Source organism: Lissotriton vulgaris, chromosome 3_1 (assembly GCF_964263255.1).
Source record: "Lissotriton vulgaris chromosome 3_1, aLisVul1.2, whole genome shotgun sequence".
Lineage (NCBI taxonomy): Eukaryota > Metazoa > Chordata > Amphibia > Caudata > Salamandridae > Lissotriton > Lissotriton vulgaris.
This window is the reverse complement of record NC_141689.1, coordinates 910,506,076-910,529,840: the sequence shown is the minus strand read 5'-3', so window position 1 is coordinate 910,529,840 and position 23,765 is coordinate 910,506,076. Positions and strand designations below refer to the sequence as shown.

Here is a 23,765-nt window from a genome sequence, read left to right as displayed (position 1 = left end):
AGTTGGCCCACCTCCTCCGGGGTAAAGATCTCCCTGGGTACGACCTCCTTCCCCCTCAAACGCCCGCACGGGAGCCGGACACGGGGTGCGGGACCCTTCCCCTTCTCGGGATGCTTCCCGGCTCCCTTCACCATGGTCTGGGCGGAAAGGAATAAAGAAAATAGAATAGGGAAGAGAAGAAAAGAAAAGAGTTTAAAAAAGTAGTTTAAAATTAACCAAAAGTAGCAGTAAACACAAAAATATAGGGCTAGAAAAATTGAGGGATAGATAATAAGTAAAATAGATTAAAAAAAACTACAAACAAGCAAAGGATGGCAGAGATTTAGAGAGGATACAAAGACCATGCCCAGAACCATAGCAATGAATGAGAAACAAGATGGCCGCGCCCGTTCACGACCGCGCGGGTAAGTTCGCGCGAGATTTTCCTTGCGAACACGCGCGAAACTGTACTGGCAAGCCACAGACTTTGCGAGATTACACTTCGCGCCCGGAAACGGAAATACGTCAGGCAAACAAGATGGCTGCGCCCTTGAACGATCGCGAGGGTAACTTCGCGCCTTGCGCTACGAGCGGCTCGCAAAAACGCACAAAACCTTGCCAACTAACACGCCGCAAAAAAACAAATTGCATATTCGCATGAATTTGCGGCTTCCGAATCCGATCTCGCGAGTGTTCGCTCCCCGCAAATCCCGCGAAATTGCAGTAAAACGTGTTTTGCAAAACTGAAAGCACTCGGCAGGTGCAAGAGTTCAAACTCATCATTAGTAACAATTCCCTGTAGTGCTTCCTGACTGGGGCCCCTCCAGAATTCAGTTGCTAGTTGCAACAATTGTATGACCCTGCTCTGACCCTCACAGCAGACTCATAGAATAGCTACAAGTAGGCCACAAAGGTCCTGGGAAAAAAAATGCACTGCAACAGAAAGCAAATTACAGATAAGGAAGCAGGTGCCAGACTGGAATTTTAAAACAGAGACACATTAATAAACTAACCCCAAATTAATTCATGTCAGTTGAAGCAGGGCTGGTGTGCTTGCTTTTCCCCCCCATAATCTACAGTGATGATGAACCAGAGGGTGGCATTGATGTAACAGAGGGTTGCAGTGGTGAAACAGAGGGTGCTGGGAACCTGTGATAATGAACCAGACGTAGAAACAACATAATCGCGACCGTTGCGTGCCGAAATGTAAGTTCGCAATTGCGAACTGGTACGAAACTCTCGCGAACTGGCAGAAATCCTTGCGAACACAAAAAAAAAATCCGCAAATTCGCTAGAATTCACGGATTTTGCGGATTGCGAATTCTCAAATCCGCAAAATTCGCGAACGCGAGATTCGCAAAATTCGCCGATGCTTAACTGCAACTATGGTAGGCAGTCTACTTACAAGATCACATAGCATCCAATCAAGTCTATGCAGAGTGGACGGTAGCCCCTAAGCAGAACTCCCAGTTAAGAGAAAAAGGGGAGGAGCAAAGAGCACCAAAGGTACTAAGACTGCCAAATACAGCAAAACTATAGGATTGGAACACACAGCAAGACCTGGTCAATTGACTTGTAGTGACGAACTATGCCAAAGGATGGGACAGGTGATTTCATTGCTCTTGCAACGGGTACTCTGCAGGTTAACCAAAATAGAGGACAACCTAGCTATCATTTCCAACAGAGGGGGTGGCACTATGTGTGGGGGCTAGAGAAAGGGAACATTCAAGGCCAGCCACAGATCATGGCACAGTGACTGTCAAAAACTTCCACCCACCTTCAACGGGGGTCAATTATAGCAAGGGGGAATGAGGGGCGGGTCGGTCACTCAAATTTACACATACACTCTATGATTAACCAGGCATCCTCCCAAAGCCCATTCAGATTACCCCATCCCTCGCAGAAACAGGATATCATTGTAGCAGAGGGAATACAAAATCACATAATCCCCATTAAATTGATGAGATTGGTGGGGGTGAACTGGGCAAGAGGCCAAGCTGGGAAACCACAAACACACAGAGGGAACAGAGGCCCAAAATGTCACCAAGGTTAGATCTCTCCCCAGTGGCCTGTCCATACGTCATAATCCTTTCAAATACCACTGAGCAGAAAAGCAAATAAGACAAAGTTCACCGAACAATTAAGGGCCTAGGTACTAGACTGGCTGACAAAATTTAACACAGGGGTCTAGAACTTCACCGCCATATCATTATGGCAAGGAGAGTGACATGGGTTAGTCATGTGCCCAAAACCATAAGGGGAGATTGTATAGCTGTTAACTTCAACAGCCACGGACTAGTAGGGGATTTATCGAGCAGACTCCCAAACTATCCTAGATAGCCAGATCTTTGCACTTCCTTTAGGGTTTTTCTACAAACTCTTAAGGCTCAAAACCATCAAGCAAGGTAGGGATCAAACTGCTACCTCCCCAGCCCCCATCTGTTTAATCCTGAATCTGTGAGAGTGAATATGGGTACAAGAAATAGATACATCCCACTAGAAGGCCTCAATGAATGTGATTGACTGGATAAAGACCCTATGGCCTCACCTGAGAGCAAGAGCACAGCCCATAAGTTATGGAATTAGGTATTACCACTGGGGGAGGTCACAGAAACGATAAAAATAATTACCTGGAACATAGCTGTTCTTTGGCAGAAACTAGAAAATCCAAATTGGTGCGAGCTATTGGCGAATTTTGATATAATCTGCCTATAGGAAACTTGGGAAACAGGCATGATTCACGAGGACGGCTATTGTTCTTTTCAAACAGTAGTGGTCCCTTCTAGAGCTGGCCACGTGAGTGGCAGTATTCTAACCTTAATAGCCGATACAGTAAATTTCAAGGTTGTAAACTTTTTGCATGAGTTCCCATATTAACACATTCTGTTATGCTAAGGTTATAAAGGGTGGGATTGGATTCTGATTAGCTTCTATAATAACAATTTTGGTGGTAATATGGCAATGATGGTGGATGCATTGTAGAAAGATATCTTCACCTTTACTAAAGCCCATCGTAACTGTCTCAATATACTATGGTTGGGTGATTTTAATGTCCATAGCTGTAATTAGAAGAGTACATTTGTGTGTGGACTGTTTGATGGGTAAAGGGGAAGCCACTCCACATTTTGCTCACAATGATTATGGTAACGCGCTCAATAGACTGTTAATAATCAGAAATCTAGAGATAATTAACACTCCCGATCCTAATACGGGTCTTCCAGAGCACACGTTCCGCTTTCTGTCCAATGGTTCTACCATTGATTTTGTTGTTGCTTCAGAAGCCTTTATAGGACAATTTAATCATGTTGAGTCTAAATTCTCAGCTTTCAGTGATCACTCAGCCATTACATGCCAAATGAATTAGGAAAATAGGAGGATGCCCCCAGACTTTTAAAGTAGCAAAGTTCTCCATAGCAAAAACGAATGGAATTGCTCTGAAATGGCTCAAGATCGATCAATGGAATTTACCCCTAGAATCATTGCTAAAAAGAAGTCAGAGGTAACGATCTATCTAGACCCAAATTCAGCTATGAACGATAACATGTCGAATGGATTCTGGGTTAAATTAAAACCAATCTGCTCCAACCTGACCACTCCAATAGCCTCAAAACAGTTTGTTGGTTTCTGTGCAAAGGCACTAAAAAACCTGCATGCTGCCCTTTGGACTAACCCGAGAGACACTGCCCTATGTGGAATTTGTGCTACCAATACAAAGAAGCTAGGAGAGTCAGATTAAGGAACATGTACAAGGAGTTATGGGAGAAATTAAATTAGGAAGCGGTTTCAAAGAGTAGCAGGGACTTTGCGAGGGTAATTAATGCGTCTTTTCTAAAAGATGAAACGGACATTATTTAAATCTTCATGTGAATGAAGAGGCATGGGTGGCTCATTTTGAAAAAAATATTTGTGGAGCCAGATGGAGGCATGAAACCCTTACCTCACACCCTGTAGACCGTCCAATAAGGCAGTATGTCCTTTGACCTAGCAGAGGTGAGATATGGGTGTTAGCAGTGTAGTAGGGCCAAGGCCCGAGGCCCAGATGGGGCTCCCGTATTCTTTTTTCTAGCTAATCAAGAGCTTTGGGCCCCATTACTGACTAACGTTTTGAATGCTATAGCCAAAAAGGGTCAACTACCTTCCTGAAAAAAGACAGTAATAATCCCAATCTATAAAAAGGGGGACAAGCACTTGCCCCAAAATTACAGACCCATATCCCTATTGGATGGCACAGCCATGCTGATGGGTCAATTATTATTGAACAGACTGGAGGATTGGGTTTGGGTGAGAAATATATTAATATACTTGCAGTATGAGTTTAAAAAATGGAAAGAGACAGTAGACCAGTGCCTTAATCTAAGTTTGCCTTTCTCCAAATATACAGTGGCCAAGAAGGTTAACTTTATATGGCTATTATAGATTTATCAGCCACCTTTGATTGTGTCACCCACCACAAGCCATGGTCAGTTATGTAAGGTATGGGAATAGAGAGACAATAATAACTTTTATACGTAAAATGTATTCACAAGCTACAGCTTGTGTATGGTATGGAAGGGATGGGGAGTGGACAAGACAATTCTGCATTCAGCGCGGTGTTAGGCAGGGGTGTGTACTCGTGCCCTTCTTGTTTTCTACTTACACAAATGGTGTGGAAACCGCTCTGGCCGGGTCCACCACAGATGTCCCCATAGTGAACTCAGCTCTTGTCCTGATCCTGCTCTATGCAGACGATGCAGTGCTGATAGCTCGTACTGGAATTGCACTGCAGAAACCGGTAGGGGAGAATACAAAATTTATGAAAAAATGTGGACCTTCGGGTTAACAAAACTAAATCCTTTGTACTCGTTGCAGGGGCAAGACCGAAGAATCTACCTAAACTGTTCATAGATGGGAATAGGGTGGAGGCGGTGAACACCCTTTCCTATCTCGGTGTTTTATTTGACGGCAAGAATACCTAAGCAAGTATGGTAGCCAAAGAGTGCTTCAATTGGAAAAAAGTATCATGGCTATTTTTAGATTTATAAAAAAGCTAGGGTCTAAATGATTGGACACAATAAAAAAGGTGTATGTGGCTAAATCCATCTCTATTGCCACATACGGAGCAGGGGTATGGGGAATAGCAGACATAGCTCCCCTCCAACGCACAGAGGACGGCTTCCTCAAAAGGTTGGTAGCTGTTCCTCGAAGTTGCTTCAACTATAACTGCTACACTGAGCTGGTCATATCATATATTACTGACCATATTCACTTAGCAACGATCCTGCTATGGCACTCAGTATGGAAAAGGGAGACGGCCATCCTTACCCAGAATATTCTGAGAGATTGCCTAAAACGTCACCAAGTACACAAGATTACTTGGATGCAATATATTAAGTGTACCCTGAAGTCTATTGGTTTACAGACGTTATATGAGAATCCTCCTAGCCGTGTGACTATTTCCAGGGCAAAACTAAAGGGTATCCTTTTAGCCAAGATGGGAAGAGAAATATTGCATACTAACCATAATAAACACATGGTGTGTCTATATTGGATTGCCCCTAGTACAAGAAACAGATGTACTCTCCTATTTAAACCTTGTGACAAATCTACAACGCTGATTTATACAAGTGAGGTTCTGATTGAATTACAGCCAGCTGATTTTAGGTTATCCCACTGACACCTACACTGTAGAAGCCCTCCCTGCCTGCCCATGCGATGGTCAATACCATCAAACGGGCCAGCACTATATTTTTTTGTAAATTTATAATGAGGAAAGGAAAAGATATATTCTTCCGATCATACTTCAGCTTCAATTCAGACAATGGCGCCCAGTCTTGTATTTTTAACAAATGTTAACTGGCCATTTTATATGTCACTGTTTAGCGTCATTTTTATGGTTCACTTTAAAAAGAAAGAGACTTCAACTGTTAGGCTGTAAAGTAGGGAAGCTAAAGGGAATAATTCCCATTAATTTAATATAGAACTGATTTTGCAACTATATTGTACCTGTTTTCTGGCCCTATTTTTAAGTGCAAGTTTTATGAATGCAATATTGTAATGTATTTTAAATTTAATGTCGTCTTTATTTTACAAAAACCTGCCTTTTGACATACTGTATTTAAAACACTTTTCATCCTATTTAAGTATAGCAAAATAAAGAACTAATGATTGACTGACTGAATGAGTTCTCCTGTGGTGTAGGATTCCACAAGAATAAACAGAAAGTTCTTCAATTTTTTGTCAAATCCTTTAGAATGATCTAAAAAATTTGAACTTTTCACGTTATCTGGTCCGGGCATAATACATAGATGATTTGTTAGTGGAATCTAAAACAAAGGAAGACAGTAAACTTGATATAATTGCTTTGTTAAATCATCTATCTGACAACAGAAAATACGGTCTCCCCAATAAAAATGCAGTACAGTAAAAGAGAAGTGACCTATTCTGGACACCAAATTGAAAAAGGTATAGCATGATAATAACTCAGCACTCTAAACGTAATATCTAATCTCATGTATGAATTTTATATGTTTACTTCACAAAATTGTATCCCCAATATTTCACAGGCAAACAACAGAGATACGTTTATGCAAAAGACATTCATTTAATTTAGACAAATATTTTGAAATCTTCACAATTTCAGTCAAGACTGTAAGGACCCCTATTGCAAAAAACATATAGATGGGAAACTTTTAAAAAGATGACACGACTACGATATGAGACTTGACCGTGTTTTTTCTTATTTATCCCAAAATAAACTTCGACTGCTAATTGTGAAGTTGGAAGCTGACGCCACCTGATTGCGGAATTTACTATGTGGGCCTTTTATAGCCTGACCTGGATTTGGATATGGATGTAGTTTTTCCAATAGATATTTAAGGTCACCAGTAATGTTTAATACTAGATACAGAAACCACTACAAGCGTCCAGGGACAAGTATATTTTGAAAATGGTCTTTGGACTTGGAATTAAATAATATGCTCTGAGAATATATTCTAGACATGGCATTCTACAGACAGAAACTTTGAGGATCCATGACACAAGCCTTTGGGGATTACTTGACAGGTTGATCACCGGAGCTCCAACCTGTGACATAGGTCGAAGTTTATTTTGGGATAAATAAGAAAAACACTGTCAAGTGTCATATCGTAGTCGTGTCCTGCTATATATGAAGAAACAGTATCGGCCGCTGTCACGGAAAATATAATAAAACTTTTTTAGAAAGCCTTGAGGAAGTCACTCGATGTGGCGAAACACGTGTTGGCTGTTCTCGTGCATCTTCAAGACTGTATAGCTCTGGCAATAGGTAGTACTAACATGCTTCATTTGGTTTTGATTAGAACCCATAAAATATATCAAAAATGTACAATATTCTTTCAAAAAACGTAAAATCCATTAAAACATTTAAACACAAACAATTTACCATAGGCTACTTGAACCAACACACGGATGGTCCTAAAAGTGCTTATGAGCAAACAAATATACAAGGGAGCTTCTTGTAGACTACCCCACTTAGATTTAACAAATTTGCTGTGCGCCATACTTTGCCTGCATTGAGTCGTATTGAACAGGTACCTACGGATTAATTAGTCTAGGTGTACAGAAAGATGGATTATCTGTTTAGCAAATTAGAGTTATTGTAGGTAAAACGAATTAACAATTGAAAAAGAACCAACATTAATATCACTCTGGATCTCTAGAGGGCATGTGCATATAGAAAACATAACACGTGTATGCCAATAATCACCTCTTATACATAAAGGTACCCTTACAAAGAGAAAGGGGAAACAAAATAATGATTTATCCAATCAAGGGATCAAATTCATATCCTTGGGGTTAGGGGATTGATTTTGCGTCATAACCACCAGGCATACACGCAAGATGCAGACTCACGCAAACTACCTGCCTAAACCCTCCTAGAGCTACTAGTCACAAGCAAGTCCTATCAGAGCCTATACAAACTATTCCACTAAACCCACATAGAGCTCCCAGACATAACTCTGTCTTAAACACTGCTAACCTTATGCAAGTTCACATTATACAGCCTACTCCCACAGACTACAAATCACACCTGAAATGCATGTTGCTCAACTGTAGCGATCAGCTGAGTAACATGCCAAGGACATTGCTGATCTCATCCTAGATGAGGAACTCAACCTCCGAATCTTCACAGAAACTTGGCTTAACAACTCCTCAGATCCTGTCTTTGACATCCTTGTCCCTCCTAGCCACAGCATTATCAGAGTTAATCGAGTTAAGAGAACTGGTGGAGGCACAGCCTTTATATACCATAACAGTCTCTCAGCAAAGCAGTGCCCCTCTGCAATTCTCTTCTCCTGTGAATATCTGTGCATAGACATCACCAGCAAACATAGAACCTTATGCAACCTGCACATCTTTTACTATCCTCCTGGAGACAACCTCCCTCTGGTCGAACAAACTATGGAAACCATCTCTTTCAACTTGGGTCTCCATTGCCCCCAGATCTTCCTGGATGACTTCAATCTACACTGGAATAACCGAATGATCGGGCTGCGAATAGTCTCAAAAATAGACTTCAACCTGACTCAATTCTGTGACAGCCCGAGGCACAACTTAGGCTCGACTCTCGATCTAATCATCTCCAATCCCAACTCCATTCAACTGGAATCGATTGACCCTTGTGACTGGTCGGATCATCCCTATATCACCTTCCTAATCTTAGAAAGATGAAAAACTGAAAGATTCCAACCTTTGAAACAAAAACATTGGAAAAGATTGCTGCAAAATGCAAACTTAAATGAGCTCATATCTTGATGCAATCTGTCCCTGCCTCCCCCTGCGTGCATGTCCGATGTTCACAAACTCACTGAACACTACGACAACTCCATCCTGACAGCCCTGAATGCAATTGACAACTAAAAAGAAAGTCCAACAAAGACTCCAAACTATGGTTCAATAACAGCTTAAACTCAGACAGACGCAACCTGAGACTAACAGAACTCTTTTGGAGATCCTCTCCATCTATTGAACTCCTTAAGATTGAGAAGGAGTATGAACAACAAAACATCAGAAAGGGAAAGCACCCTTCTTCAGAAGATAACTGTACAAAGCCAAAATTGCCCCAAAATACTGTTTTATCTGATTAAGCTACAATCAAATAACGCTCCCAATTAATCACCACTCATCTCCAGTCCACAGCCAAACTGCATGGACTTTGCCGCCTTCTTCCTTGAAAAGTCTAGCAAGATTGAGTCTGAACTAAGGGTTGCCCTGATCGATCTATCATTCTCACTAGACTCCTCCCTAACCTTTCAGCCTCTTTTTGTTTCATGTCTCTTCCCTAAAAACAATGCCTTTTTGAGTCAATTCTCACCCTTTAATCACACATCCATCTTCAACATTCTTTCGACCCTGAAACCTTCAAATTACTTCAATGATCACCTTCTCTCCAATTTCTTTAAAGAAATGATAAGGTCACCAGTCCCACTCTGGGCCAAGATTAGTAAATCCTCCCTTCTTCAAAAGTAAAATCCTTCACTGCTTGAAGACCGGTCTGGTTCTGCCTATTCTCAAAAAACCTACAGCTGACCCAGAAGATTTGGATAATTTCCGACTAATCACAAACATCCCTACTCTGGCCAAACTCCTTGAGAAATGTGTTCAGGAATAACTGTGTAACCACATTGAGGAATTCCAACTTCTTGATCAATTTCAATCTGGCTTCCGACACGGCCACAACACTGAAACAGCCATCACCCAGTTAGTCGACAACGCTCTTACAATGCTTGACCAGAACAAATCCTGCCTAATAATCCTACTCGACCTCTCATCAGCTTTTTACACTGTCAAACATGAGAATCTTCTAAGCCTTCTGGAATGTAGGATGGGACTCTCAGGCTCAGTACTAGAATAGTTTACCTCTTTTCTCAATAACAGAACTCATATAGTCAAAACCAAGCAAACTCTATCCAATTCTAGTCCCCCAATGGTCCTCTCCCTCTCCAGTGCTCTTCAACCCATTCACTAAACCTCTTACTGAAATCCTCAAAGCATCTACTATCCAATATCACATGTATCAGGATGAAACCCAGTTGTACATGAAAATCTCTTCTTTTGACAATATCAAGGCACTCCACGGAACCCTGCAAAAACCCAAAACTGGTTAACCTTCAACCATCTCAAACTGAACACCCTCAAAACTGAATTCCTCCTTATCTCCCCACCCAAGCAAACCCCCGTCGTGGAGAAATATCTGAAAAATCTCTCCGCTCTCAACTGCACACCACACAACATAGACTCTATGAGATCTTTGGGAGTAGTGCTGGATAAGAACTTTAACATGCAGGATCACATCAGCGCATCTACCAAAGGAGCGAACTTCCAACTGAGCATCCTAAGGAAACTGAAACCCGTCCTTCCCGCCGATGACTTCAATTCTGATGTGCAAGCGTTAGTCATCTCATGGCTGGAATACGGCAGTGCAACCCTCTTGGACCTACTGAGGTACAGACTAGCCCCTCTGAGGGCCTCACTGAATGCTGCGGCTAGGCCCATCACTGGCTCCAAGAAAACCAACCACATTTCCCAAGATTTGAAATCTCTACACTGACTTCCTTTTGCGGCAAGGATTCAACAATAACTTGCATGGATGACACATAAAGCACTTCATTTCAACACCTCTCTGTACCTTGCAAATAATCTAGAACTGTCAGGCGGTGCCCATTCCTCACAGAGCTCCAGTACCTTGCTGCTCAAACCTAAGAAATTAAAAATAATTAAAACTTACAATCGATCCTTCTCAGGTATTGCCCGAGAATCTGAAAACACCCTACCTGCGGAAACTAGATTGATTCCATCTACAGTTTCCTTCAAAAATGAAGTGAAAGCTTTACTGATGAGCACTTCTAGGAGTTAGTAACTTTGCCTCAGCTCTTTGTCCTACCAGTCCAGTTCTGGCAGCTCCTCCGAGTCCAATTACATGCTCCTCCTCATCTAGTGTCACACTGATTCTTCTTGTTTTATTCTACTCACATGTTCTTCTGCCTGACACAGCATAGATTAACCACTGTGTGGTATCAGTCTTTTAAATTCTGACAGCCTCTTTTAGGTGCTTCAGGGATAGAGTGCAACAAATCAGGTTCATCCATGTTTTCGTAATGGCAATATATTTAGAGCAAAAGAATAAAAAGTGGTCGATGGATTCAGGGTTGTACAAACAAAAAGCACAATATGGGGAGCTAGTGCTTCCCACACATCTGCTACAGGGCTCATTCAGTGGTAAAAAGCCATATCTCAACTGTAAGTACAAAGATCTGGCCTCAGGTGGTTGTATGCAATTTAGGAAATCCTCATAGTTTATTTTTTCCTTAAAGTCAAGAAATCTTCCAGTTAATTCCCCGGCATTAGTGTGGGGTTACCACTGATGTTTGTATGGTCCCAGTATCTCTTCTTTAGGTTAATGAAGGATTTTTACTGTATCACTTCAGGATTAGTCCTTACCTCGGACATCTCCAGACTAAATAGCCACTTCTTAACATGTGTAACCCAAGATATATTTGAGTTGGAGTCTAATGCAATAACCTCAGCAGTTGATTCTCGTAGGGCGAGTGGCGAGTCATTGGACCAACTTCCAATCCAAAATGACAGAGGCCTAAATGTAGCCACCTGGGTTATGTTTTTAAAGACAAGGTCAAAATGAATAGAGCTTAGGGGCGCATTGTGAGGGAGTGCAAGCACAGATCTCATGAAATGAGTCTCTATTTTTTCAATACCCTCTATATCATCTGCACCACTATACAGAGTTGCCGCAATACCTGTTGCCCGGTAGGTTTCAATACTGGTAATATGGACCTGAAGCTTGAAGCCTTTGGCTTTTTTGATGTAGCAAACCTTACCTGCTGTAGTGTTATAGCTCTTGGCTGTTTGTGGGGACCATGATAGAGTATTAGTAAGCCTAACCCATAAGTATTCAATTTGGTTCACTTACTCTAAATATGTGATGACCAGTTTAATCTTTCCTTTAAAGGACCTATCAGAGTTAAGTCATGAATTTCGTTTTAGCCACATTTACTTCCAACCCAAATTCCTCACATGAGAATAAAAACTGATCCATTAAGTTCTGTAACTCCATGGAGGATTTAGAGACTAATAAGTTATCATCAGCAAACAGCAGTGATGATACCTTCTGTTCAGCAATCATGGGGGGAGCGCCAATACAATGCGCCATAAATCTATCATCCCATTAATGTATAGGGTGAACAGGGTTAGTGACAATACGCACCCTTGGCGCATTCCCCTGTCCACCCTGATGCATTCCACCTTTTCTCTATGGGGATAAGGTCAAAGGCTGTACATAGATCAACGAATACCACACATATATGTTCTCTTTTAATATTCATGTACTTCCATAAAACTAAGAGAAACCTAAAATCGTGATCAATAGTACTCATGTTTTCATACAATGGTGAAAATGTATTTTCTTCATGGATCCAGACATCGAGTCTCTCTATACTTGCCTGGAGAACAACTTTTGTGAAATATCAATAAGGCTTATTAGCCTATAATTGGATGGCCCCCCCTTATCAACTTTTTTTAAAACAGGTACCATCTCAGCATCCAACCACGAATTGGGTACCTCTGCTCCCATTAAGATTGCACTTAAACTTTGATTACGAATAACACTCCAGATTTCTGGTAAAGAAAGGAAAAGATCAGGTCAAGGTCTTGCACTTCTGTACTGTAGTAAGGGCCCTCCTTGTTTCATCTAAACTAAAAGGAACCAGAACTTCAATGTTTGTGCTCCCATGTTGTCCTGGGCAACCGCTTTCATCTTACCCTAGCGGCTTTTCAATCTTGCTCGTGAGGAGTGTGCTAAAGTAATGTACCCATAGATGCAGTTGGATGTGGTACGTTTCTTCCATTACTTTTTAGTTAGTTCGCTTAGCTATCGTATGTCAGAACAGCTTACTGTCCTTTACTTTTGCTGCACAGAGAAGATCTCTCCAACTGGCCTCTTCCTAGTTTCCTTTAGACATTCTTTGCACTGCTTTGTATTTCTTCCTATTTACAGCCACTAAATTCTTTTGGCCATTTTTTTACATCAGTCATTAGCTCATCCCAACAAGCCTTACAATGTTCATCATACCTTTTGTCTTTCATACTACTGATAAACTCACCCATTTTCTCCTTATAGAAGAATTTGATAATTTTTCCCATATAAACTATTAAACAACCTAATCTTGGGGTGAACTTCATCTGCGTACTTTTTGAAATCATATAGTGAATGGAGTACAACAGTGAGAATTTATGCTAAAAGCGCTACATTACCCTCGATCATTGACCACTGAACCCTTCTCCTGTTGTTGCTAAGCCAGGATTGTTTCCCACTTTTGATGCCTGAAGTGGATGTAAAATATGTTCCAGTTCTAATGACAAGGCGTTATGGTCACTATCTGATCGTTCTATTACCCGCGTGCCAATAGGAAAATGCCAGTGTAGTATATCCATAAAGAAAAATTCAATACTAGTTTAACAGTAACCCCTTTTATAGGTATTCCTCAGAGCTCTATCAGAACCAGTACGCCCATTGCAGACTCTCAGGCCATATTTTAAAGCAAAGGATGTTAATTAAAAAGCCACTTTAGTAGTTCTAGCAAAGCAAACATGGGTCAGTCGAGGAATTGACAATAGGTATGTGGACCAGGTGGCAAAATACAGTACATTACAAGAGGAGACATCGGCACAAGAAAATGAGGATGAAGAATCAAGAATAACTAACACTCAAAATGCAGAAAATTTCCATTGATCCTTCATGATTTCAATTCAGACCTCTTTGGTTGAGCTGAGGGACTAGCAGGAGTATGTTTAAGAAGAGGAGAAATGGAAATGGGAACATTGAGTAACAAGAAAAAATACCAGGATCTATATGTTAATGCTGAAAATAAGTACACCCCCAGAATGAAATTCTGCATCCACTGGGTAAACATTTGCACAATCAGAGCTATGAGGGTAGGGGTATGTTGCATTTTATTTTATTTATTTATTTATTTATTTAGAGGGTTTTATATAGCGCGAACGTGACCCGTGGGTATCAGAGCGCTTCACATACAGTTATACATTCTGTAGAGATGTAATTCACATAAAAAGAACCATTACAGCTACTACAATGAGTGAGGTAGATAAGTCTAGGGTGTCTTATACCCGAATAACATAAACATTATCAATAATATATTGAGTGAGGTATATAAGTGTCGTATAATCTAAAATTAGCATATAAATACTGTAAGTACGTGTCGCGCTAAATAATAAACATTTCTCGTTGAGATGAGGTAGTATCGATATAAGTCAATAGAAACTCCTGGCATATGAACAAAGATTTGTATGGGATAGTCAGTATTCCTGTACAGCGTGTTCATCATCGCTCTTTATTAGTATAATCTTCTTCCCGGCTCAGGGGACTGAGTCTCCTCCAGTTTCTTGGTGACGACTAGATCATATCTTTCTTATGTCAGGAACCTGCTCATTAGGAAGATCTTAGTTTCCCTTTTGAACCTTGTCGTGTCTGTAATTTTTCTGATACTTGGAGGAAGCGAGTTCCATATTCTGGGGGCTGCCCCTGTGAACGCTCTGTCATAAGTTTTCTTTTTCCTGAAGATAGGTGGTTTCAGCATCTGTAGATTAGCGCTCCTTACAGGTCTGTCTCCTCCAGACAGCTCAATCTTCTGGGCCAGGTATTTAGGTATTTTTTAGTGAAGGGCTTTGTGGGTGACACATGCGATTTTGAAATGGATTCTGGCTTCGTATGGTAGCCAATTTAATGCTTTTAGATGCGGGGAGATGTGGTCAAATTTCTTCGATCCGGTAATGAGTCTTGCTGCCGCATTGAGGCACGCTTTCAGCGGTGCTGTGGAGACTTTTGGTAGGCCTGCTAGGGATGTGCAGCCGTATTCAATCCTTGAGATTACTAACAATTGTATTGCTAGTTTGAGGTCTGCCGATGCGATGAATGGTTTCACTTTCCTTAGGTAGTTCAAGTGAAAGCGAGCGTTCTTTGCCAGTGAGTTGATGTGAGCTTTCATGTCTAGGTTCTTGTCTAATGTGATTCCTAACGATTTCGCTGAATCCACTAACGTAGGGGTGTAGTTTAGAGCTGTGATCAGATTGGTCCATTCTTTTGCCTCTTGATACTTCTTTGTGGATGCAATTAATAGGAATTCAGTTTTTTGTGCATTGAGCTTCAGGTGGTTACTTGTCAGCCAGCTTAGTGTCATTTTCAGAGCTCCATTCATTAACTTGATGTCTTCCAGGGATTCTATCTTTAAGTATACTTGCGTGTCGTCCGCGTACATGTGATAGGATATGTTAGCGTTTCGGAGGATTTCTGTCAGAGGTTCGACGTACAAGTTGAAGAGTGAGGGTGATAGTGTCGATCCTTGGGGGACTCCGATTGAATTCGGGCATGATGTGGATAGCATCTGGTTGACCCAAAATCTTTGTGATCTGTTATGCAGGAATGATTCAAACCATTTCAACACAGTTCCTGACATTCCCATCCTGCTGTGAAGTCTTTCCAGCAGTTTTTCATGATTTACTGTGTCGAAAGCTGCTGACAGGTCAAGGAGGACTAGTAAACACGTCCTATTGCAGTCAAGGGCCTGTACTGCGTCGTCAACAATGTGCAGGATCGCAGTTTCCGTGCTGTGTCCTGTTCTGAATCCCGATTGACAGTCGTCCAGCAACCTAAACTTTGTGATGTGTTGGCTCAATTGGTTCTGTACGCATTTCTCAATTAGTTTGGCCAGTAGTGGAATATCGGTAACAGGACGAAAGTTGTTAGGATCTGCTGAGTCCAATGTAGGTTTCTTGATGATCGGGACAACTTGGCCTGTTTTCAAGCAGTCTGGAAGGATCCCTTGCGATAGGGAGGCGTTTATTATTTTAGTCCATATTGGGATGATGACGTGGTTTATTTTTTGTAGACATTTGGCGGGGAGTGGGTCATTCTAGTGGTTATTCAGTTTGATATCCGCAAGTGTTTTGGCGATGACGGTCTGATCATAAATCTCGAAGGTGTCCCAATGTGCTTTATTTTTCGCTTCATTGTGGTTGAGTGTAGTTGTGGCAATGGTTAGATCTTGTGGTTGTCTGTGCAATTGGTCTGCTGCCGCCTTGAGCTCTATTTCCAGCTTGGTGGCCTTCTCGGTGAAGAACTTTGAGAATTCTTCACAGCTTAGCTGGGTTTTGGTGGTTTCTTGAGCCGATTTTGCTAATTTGTTGGATTGCTGCTTTAGAATTTCAAATAGTTTCCGTGGTCTATTTTTGGCGTTATCCAGTTCCGAACTAATATATTCTTTTTTAGACCTAAGGATCTTTTTGTTGTATTCGTTTCTGATTTTTCTGAGTGATTTCAGTTCATGCGTTGATGGGTGGTCTCTCCAATTTCTTTCGGCCATTCTTAGTTTCCTTCTATCATCATTCAGTGATTCGTTAAACCATGGGTTCTTATCTTTTTCCGAGACTCTTTTCAGTTTTAGTGGCATGGTGGTGTTAACTATGTTTGCTACAGTTGTAGTGTAGTGCTCCCTTAGCTCATTCACATTCCTCAGGTTGTTTGGTGGCTTCAAATCTTTCTCACAATTTTCAACTAATTGCTCCATGTTCGGCTCTTTCGTATTCCGAGTCCACTTTTTGCGTTTGACGGGCTGTGATTTCTTTTTCCTTTCCTGTGTTGGAATCAGGAAGATGATGGCATGGCGATCCGACCAATCGTACAGTTAGAAACTGCTGGGAAAATACTGGATTCAGAAAGGTATCTCAGGACATCTGCACTCAGTTTTTTGTGTGGCAGAGAAATAATCAGGGCATAAAAACACTAACATTGATGAAGCATATTGGCAAATCAGGGGCCCATTTATGAGTCTCCAGGCAGACATTACAGAGATGTCACAATGCAGTGGTTTAAAGTACATCTTAGTCATCGTCTGCTTGTTCTCGAAATGGGTGGAAGCTTATTCCACTCAGTGATCAAGTAGCCTTACAGTTGCCAAACTTTTGTTGAGGGAGTTAATACCCAGACATAGCCAACTTCTGTTGAGACAGATAATGTTACTCATTTAAAAAAATTAAGTTTTGGAAATCATTTGTATAGCATTTCAGATAAAGCAAAATGTCCATTCAAATTATCAGCCTCAATCTTCAGGTGTGGTTAAAAGGGCAAGTGGTACTCTCAAGAACAAACTGGCAAACATATGTACCTCAAACAACTGCTTTGACTTTGTTGTTGATTTTATTTCTGTTTCTTGTGTTAAAGAAATGAGAAGAAAAACTCTTATTGTTTTAGAGAACGTTTTTGTTGCCTTTTACTTTTTGAAGTATCACAATGTTATTTTTGTCTCAACTAAAAGATCCAGTACAGAAAATGCTATAACATTGTGGGATTAGTGATAATCTTAACAATATTAATGGTCTTAGTGGGACTGTTGTTGTGCTTTCTTAGGCCAGTGGGATACATTTCTAATCATGTTGAATTTACTACTGTTAGAAACAAATTAAAACATGAGGAACCAGTGAATAAGGAAAATTTAGTCAGTGGTTTTCAGGATAATATTTATACTAAAATGATTCATGAAAATATAGATTTTATGAAGATTAGGGGCTGGTTCTTTGTGTTTCATTCCACCTCTGGTGGGTAGTGCACTACATATGTACAACTTCCAATTTCATATACTCTGTCTTGTAATGTATATGCTGCTATATTTAACAAAGATTAATTGTCTTCTACCTTCTTTACTGATTTAATGTGTCCCTAGAGGCTCTATCCATACAAAGATATAACAGGGCTAATAAATATAACACATAAATATAACACATTTTTAAGGGTAATTGCACAAAACAATTATGAAACTAAACTTACTAAACAAGGTCCTGTATGCATTTTGATTAGTGAAAAGCATAATTTATTAGAAAATACACCAGGAGAGGAGTAAAGATTGTGAGGAATAAAGAAGAAGGAAAGACTGTGAGTGGGCAGACAATGGAATAGAAAGAATTAAGATTGTTAAATTTGCAGGATGTAGCAGGCGGGAAGGAAGGAGTAAGTTGTGCATGGTAAGGAATAGTCCCTTAAATGGTTTCAACAGAAGAAAGTCTTAATTTGTAGGAGAAGGTGAGTGTGACAGAACCTAGGAAGTAAATGGAAACTATTTACTAGTTGGAGATCTAATTCTGAGAGGAGTTGATGTCTGTAAGAAGACTGTTCATTTCAATTTGCCATAGAACTAGGTTGGGTTTAGTTGTTTAGCTTTAGTGTCTGCTATAGTTTACCATATGAGTGAAATAGATTGTGAAATTGGAGAAGTAGTTTTAGATATATTAGGCTGTAGATGTGACATTTAGTGACGGGAAGATTAGATGTCTGTCTACCCTTGTATATAAACTGGCAGCAGCTACAATAGGATGTTTAAAGTAAATGTATAGCTGATGGCTGTTGGAGCCACAGTAAATTTTCAATTCAATTCAAATTAGTCTTTATTTCGACTATTAGTCATAAAAGACACACATAAACAATTTAAAAATCACAATTCATTGACATTGCATTATATTTGATTTTGAGTACAGTATAAAACGTTCAAATTAAGAATGCCACAATCACGGTATACCAACTCGACCAATTAAGAAGATAAATAGGTACTATGTTTTGATAAAAACATTTAGAATGAATAAAAATTGATATTCCAGAGAAGTAACACCGTAGATTTATAGGGGCTGCTATGCTTTCAGTTTACCACTGCGGATTGACCACATCCATTTCAAAAATCTTGCGATCACAATCACCATGGTGTCTGAGCAGTCGGTTTTGAATATCCTCAGTGCTGCTGTCCCAGTCTGAATCCCCTTTTGGATACAGATCGGCCTGATCCACTTGTGGCGAGGAGCTTTATACTCTGGGCATACGAAGAGGACATGAGCAATACTTTCCGGGTATGTTATGCAAAAAGGGCACATAGGATCATTATTAGCAGATGTCCATTTACATGTAATCGAGTTGAGTGGAAGGGTTCCTACCCTAAATTGGTGGAACAATTTCCTGTCGTATGGCATTGTAATGAGGTCCCAGTACCTCTCATATAATGGAGTATGTTTTTGCTCCAAAAAAGCCTTAGTAAACGTTGGAGCAGTCTGTGATTGAAACTCCTTTTGAGATACCAGTGCCCAGTAAGCTTCTTTTAACTTTTGTTTTGATGGGAAGGTGCTCTCCTTGGGATTTTCCCAAAGATCCTCCATACCTAGGGCCTTGAGTAAAGATCTGACCTTTCTGAACCATAGAATTTTACCTCCAGAGTCCAAGTTTCGCACCTCCAAAAGTGCGTGCGCATAATGATTGAGTTCAGGCGTTACCCACAATCTCCTCCAGTATGCTATTGGTCTAAACCTACAAATGTCCTGAATGCTATGGCACCCCAGATCCATGCGTAATGGTACTTACGGTCCGTTGTATCAGAAACCCCCCACAGATCTGCTCCATACAACATGGAAGATTTCACCTTAGTGTCATAGATTTTAAGTACTGGGGCTATTGGTTTAGTAGCTGAGGACTTGAATTCTCTTAACAAAACACCAGCCAGCTGTGCATGCTTGGAAAGTAGATATGACATATGTGGCTTCCACTGGAGTCTGGAGCCTAAAGTTAGGCCCAGATAGCTGAAGCTGTCTGTTTGTTCTAGGAGTTCCCCATTCATAAAAACTCTTCCCCTGGTGTTCCTATGTTTATGCATTACCATGAATTTGGTCTTCGATACATTAACGGATAGGCTATAGTCATTGCAAAATTTTTCGAAGCAGCCAATTGCTTTCTGGAGCCCTTCCTGGGTTTTGGATATTAAAAGGGTATCATCGGCAAACATTTACAGGGGGACCGAGATACCATTCTGTTTGGGTGCATCTGTATAGGAGTCCCTGTAGTAATCTATGACCCGGTTGATATATAGGGTGAATAATGTAGGTGCCAACACACATCCTTGTCGGACGCCTCTTGCAGTTGGGAATCTGTCGGTTACCTGGCTCTGGTTGCCCCACCTCACCTGCGCATAGTTTTTATCATGGAGTTTGATCAGTACTGCGAGCAGTTCAGGGGGCATACCTTGTTCGTACAGCGCTCGCCATAACCTGTCTCGGGGGACCAGGTCAAACGCAGCCTTCAGGTCTACGAAGGCTGCATAAAGTGTACCGCCCCCTAGGATCACCCATTTCCAGTATAGTGTGGAAAACCTAAAAACTTTATCAACTGTACTGGTGGAGGGTCGAAAGCCAGCCTGCAGAGTAGACATGACCCCCGATTCCTCTATCCAGTTCTGGATCCTGGCAAGTACCATCCTGGCCACGACCTTTTGGATACAAGCTATTAGGCTAATTGGCCTGTAATTAGCTGGTTCTGCGCGTTCCCCCCTTTTAAAAATAGGTATGATTTCTGCACCTCTCCAAGTGTCCGGCAAAGCTGTGCCTCTCACAATGGCGTTGGCCAACAATTCTATATAAGGGACCCAGACTTCCTTATTATGTAAGAAAAGATCTGCTGGAATTTTGTCTAGACCCGGAGCTCTGCCTTTAGGTATTAGATTGAGGGCATGTTTCACATCCTTCCTTGTAAACACTAGTGGGTTTGTAGGTTTGGAGCAGCTGTCAAAGTCCAAAGCTGTTTCAGGTACAATGTTTACATTAGCAAACTGGGATTTAAAATACGTTATCCAGCGTTCAGGAGGGACGAGGTTTTCGGGCTCGGGTTTTTTGATTCCCCTTGCCCCACCTCACAAGATGCCAAAAGCCCTTCATGTCTCTGAGCTTGCTCGCTTCGTACAGCTCATCCCAATATTTGTTATCCCAGGCTTTTTTGGCAAGATATTGCGTCCTTTTGTAGTGTTTCCTAGCACTCTGTATGGCCTCCCTGTCAGTAAATTGCACTGCCAGTGCTAAAGATTTGTATGCTGACCTGCAATTTTTGTCATACCATGTCTCGGGTTTCCGTCTACCTTTGCCTGATAGGTTCTTCTTTGGAATACTAAAAAATTTACCAAGTTTAAAAAAAAGGGTCGAATGAATGTGAACTACCCTAATGTCGCAATCTTCACGAGATAACTGACCCTGCATTTTTTCAGTTGCTTCTTTAACCAATGCGTCCATTTCGTTAATAGAATGAGGATTACCCAAACACTCTGCCCATCTTAACCGCCTTGTGTCGTTTGTCATGACAATGTCATCTGCTATGTCGTCTTTCGGTGCTGCTTGTCCCTTAGTACCTTGGCTGCTAAGGGGTTTTCCCTCTGGGTGCTGGATTCCCAGATTTTCCATTGTTCGTGACAAGGTCAACTCGTCATAAGCACAGGGCAGGTAAAACCCATGACGAGTTGACCTTGTCACTAGCATGGAAGTGGTTAAAGAGCATTATCTCGAGACTAAGCGGGTTATGATCGCTCTCCATGCGTTGAATTATGGACATATCGCAGACAGAGGACCAGAGTTCCAGATTTACTAATATATAATCAATTCTGCTTGTACTCAAGCCGTTATTAAATGTAGGATTACCCTGCGTGTCTCCTCGCGTTCTCCCGTTTACTGCTCTAAGCCCACATTCGAGACGAAGGGTCTTTAATTGAAGGGCAGCTTGAGTCCACCTTTTAATTGGGGGTATATTTAATGGGGGAATTTGCCAGCAAGTGTCTTCATCTTCTGTAAGCTCTAGGTCACAGTGATCCAGGGGCTCAAAGAAGCAGTTATAATCTCCACAAATTATGACATTGGCACCTCCCCTCCAGGTTCTGACATAGTGTCCCAGTGCCTCGACCACCTCTGACGTTTTACCCCCTGGTTTCCCCCTGGCATATACATTAAAAATGATTAAGTCACCAAAGAAGGAGGATTTAAGCTTAACCACCAATATGTCCTCGGAGTTAGTTATGAGTTGGGATGTTGTGTATCTGTCATCCTGCTTGACCCAGGTGGTCAAGCCCCCCATAGGTCTTCCCTTGCTGGAATGGGTTGCCGCTATCGCGTAATGAAGATACCCTGGTCTGTATTGTGGTTCTACTGCCCAGGTTTCCTGCATAGTGACTATCAAGTAATTATCAATAAAAATGGCCCAGTCCATAGAGGCCATTTTATTCTTAAGACCCGCCACATTCCAGGATGCCAGGAGCTGACCCCCCCATGTGTGCCTGTTGTGCGTGTTATTGCCCCTTAAGCGATCTTCCCCGTAAGGAGCATTGTCCCCCATCTGATTTAGATCAATGTCCGGCGTTCCCTCTATCGCAATTTCTCTTTCCTCATACATAGTATCGGTGGGAGAGGCATTGCCTGTGCAGAGGTTGGGTATAGCAGTCACTATTTCCTTGACACTATCAGTGTTATTGGTTATGTCATACCTTGTTGTCTTAACTGAGCTACTAAAGTGAAAATTATTGACAATAAAATTGTTGGGTATGACTTTCACTGACTCTCCAACTCCTTTGGAAACTTTGTACAGGGCGGGAGTTCCTGATTCGTGCCAGGGATAATAAGATGGATTTAATGCTACCTCTGCTAGCCTGGATGCAGTAGTTATGATATCTACCCCAGTGATTCCTTTCCCTTTGCCCACCTCAACTCCATCCGGACTAGGAATATTTGCACCACCACTACCTTCCCCTTTATTCATTGATCTTCAATCGCATTCATCCAGACCACTGAATATGTCAAACCTATTTGTTAGCTCCAGTGGCGTGAATGGCATGAGATAGTCCATTCTTCTGTATGCAGAAGTATTAGGTCTGGGAGGTATGGTGTTCCACCCAAGTGTATCAAGAGCTGGTACTGAATGATACATATAGGCAGAATTCCTAGTATTCTCCATATTTGGAAATTGATTGTTGGAGAAAGCATGACTGTGTGAAGTTTGAGAAGGGAATACTATGGATCTGGGATAGAAATATGTTAATGGGCGCGGCATAATGCAGTTATTAGCATTGCCCTGTGTCCAGTTTAGTATGTATTGAACTGCATTTTGATCCCTAAAATTAATAACAACCACATCTCCCCCGATATCCTTTGGTCTTCCACCTAACCACTGGAGGCGGCGGACATGGACTATTTCGCCATTAATATTACTGGCTATTGGTCTGTATGAGGTCAACCAATGCATTATCTTGTTTTTTAATTGAAAAAAACCTTTGCGCTTGTTTTCAGGCAACTCTGGTACCCCAGTAAGAACCACCACATATGGTACAGCTTCCGGCGGGAGTTCTGTAGGTGGTATCCTACCTTGAGCCCCCCTGAAATGTCTTGAACCTTCCTCCTCCGATCTTGGTAACCCCTTTGATGAGATGCCCATATCCCTAGCACAGTTGTTAACAGGAATAGCAGGAATGCTGTTGGGTTTTGTAATCGGCTTAGTTGTGGGAATTTTTGGCTGGTTTGTATTTTAGGTATGGGGGTGTTTGGGTACAGGTGTTGACCTTATAGATTGATGGTTAATGGCAGTTGATACAGTTGGTGTCGTGTTGGTATGTGAGGTGGTTGTAGAAGGCGCTGTTGTAGTAACTGTTGGTTGGGGCTGATGGGCGGATGTAGTAGCTTGAGAAGGGATTGGCACTGTTGTTAACCCTTTGTTTTTTAATATCTCAGTGGGATTGCCATATTTTCCCAAATCTGCCTCTATTTTCCCAAGTCTGTCCTCCATGCTTTTTAGTCTTTCTACTATTGCTAATGTATATCTTCTCACAATAAGTTCGATGCTATCCAATAGATTATTAGTATGGGCTGGATGAGACCCATCAGCCATTTGGTCATGATCGATATTAGAC

General features: G+C 41.4%; 1 protein-coding gene across 1 annotated transcript in view; it reads right to left on the bottom strand.

Annotated features, from left to right (window-relative positions):
- MAMDC2 (MAM domain containing 2) overlaps positions 1-23,765 on the bottom strand; it is a 523,202-nt gene that overhangs the window by 196,589 nt on the left and 302,848 nt on the right. The window lies entirely within an intron of this gene.